Raw genomic sequence first — 2,500 nt, forward strand, 5'->3', positions numbered from 1 at the left:
GAACAGCCGCACTGAGCCACTGGAACAGAAAACTAGCTGCCCTGGGATCCCTAGTTACCCTGATGAGTCTTTTTCCCAGCTCCTTAAGGAATTTAGATGCATTCTTTCCCCATGAGCCAAGGGTCTCTGAGCCTATGGGAACAAATATATAATGATGGGCAAGTTCTCCATGTTTTCTAGACTTTTGGGACTCACTGAAGCTGGCAGCTGCCCCTCCTTCCTCCCTGGTGTATTGGAGATAGGTATTAGCCAAGGTAGATGCACATGTATAGTCCCACATCACCTGCTTCCCATCTGTCCAGGCTTGAAGGGTGATACCATCTGGACGCTTCTGGCTGCCATCAGATCTGCATAGTTGGGGTGGCTCCCTTACTGCTGGACATCTGGCTGTTGTGAGGCTCCTCTTGATAATGTTATTAGCCTCCTCATGTCTTGCAATCTTTCCCTCGGATTTACGGCACACAACACTATGGTACTCGAATCGGTCCGCTGCTTCACTGCCACAAATACACCTGTGTTCGGCGAGAATAGGGGCGGCAAGTCGAAGGGCAACACCGATGCGGATGGTCTGTGGGTCGAGGCGTGTGCCAAGGCTGGAGTTGGGAACAGCCAACAGAAAATCCCCTGCATGAGGGGCTCTCACTGCCAGGAAGCGGGTTCTATCCTTCCCTGACACACTCTGAAGCATTGTTGAGGCTATATTTTCCACTACTGGACCATCCCAGTGCGACTCTTTGTAGTTGTTGTTGGGGGCAGCAGGTCTGGTTTCAGAGCCGGTTAGATTATCCCAGATCATGGCTCCGTCAATGATCTTTTGGTCCTGGACTCCAATCTTGTCCCTAAGATGTTCAGGGAGAATCGCTGCTACAAGCTCTCTCGATGCAATACATGAGGACAGAAAAGCAGGTAACGCAATCTTTGATGACTTGCGGACACCAATGCCTCCTAGTCTGACTGGAAGTGTAGCTTGGTTCCACTGCCCGTCTTCTAGAGTACTTTCGTAAAAATCTGCCTCAGGATACTGTCATATTCCTGCAGTATAGGGTTATCATATGAAGGTGCACATCTTAGGAAATATGTCAACCTGGGCAGACTCAAGCACTTTGTGAGAAGGTACAAGGCATCGTTGGCGCCCAGATTGCCTATTCGTTGTTCCATTGGCCTTAACTCTTCCAATTTCTTCCTGAGAATTGTGTCAATGGCATCGCTTCCCAGAGGTGCTCCTAGCAAGACACTATTTGTGGGGGCAATGACTGCTGCTCCTGGTAGTTTTAATCTCACTGCATTTATCACTTGTTGATTGACTGACTGAGATGATTTCACATTTGGATGGATTCAGGATGAGACCCATTTCCTGTCCCCGTGTCATTACCTGTGTAAGATCATGTAGGAGGGACTCCTTTGTACCTGCTAGTGTTGACTACTGTACCACAGAGCTGTGTTGACTACTGTACCACAGAGCTGTGTTAACTACTGTACCACAGAGCTGTGTTGACTGCTGTACCACAGAGCTGTGTTGACTATTGTACCACAGATCTGTGTTGACCCCTGAACCACAGACCTGTGCTGACCCCTGCACCACAGACCGGTGCTGACCCCTGCACTACAGAGCTGTGCTGACCCCTGCACCACAGACCGTTGCTGACCCCTGCACCACAGACCGTTGCTGACCCCTGCACCACAGACCGGTGATAGCCCCTGCACCACAGACCGGTGCTGACTCCTGCACTACAGAGCTGTGCTGACCCCTTCACCACAGACCTGTGCTGACCCCCGCACCACAGACCTGTGCTGACCCCCGCACCACAGACCTGTGCTGACCCCTGCACCACAGACCTGTGCTGACCCCTGCACCACAGACCTGTGCTGACCCCTGCACCACAGACCTGTGCTGACCCCTGCACCACAGACCTGTGCTGACCCCTGCACCACAGACCTGTGCTGACCCCTGCACCACAGACCTGTGCTGACCCCTGCACCACAGACCTGTGCTGACCCCTGCACCACAGACCTGTGCTGACCCCTGCACCACAGACCTGTGCTGACCCCTGCACCACAGACCTGTGCTGGCCCCTGCACCACAGACCTGTGCTGGCCCCTGCACCACAGACCTGTCCTGGCCCCTGCACCACAGACCTGTGCTGGCCCCTGCATCACAGACCTGTGCTGACCCCTGCACCACAGACCTGTGCTGGCCCCTGCACCACAGACCTGTGCTGACCCCTGCACCACAGACCTGTGCTGATGGACGTGCCACCCATGAGAGACTTCATCATTTCTCACTAAAAAACTGGAAGCGTCCCTTATGGGCGAAACATCTCATTAAATGCCATAAACTACATATTGTGTCTCATAAACCTGCTGCTCCAGCAAACACAGATACATGTTTTATATATATATATATATATATATATATATATATATATATATATATATATATATATATATATATATATATATATATATATATATATATATATATAACCACCAGTAATGAGAA

Source organism: Cherax quadricarinatus, chromosome 54 (assembly GCF_038502225.1).
Source record: "Cherax quadricarinatus isolate ZL_2023a chromosome 54, ASM3850222v1, whole genome shotgun sequence".
Taxonomy (NCBI): Eukaryota; Metazoa; Arthropoda; class Malacostraca; order Decapoda; family Parastacidae; genus Cherax; species Cherax quadricarinatus.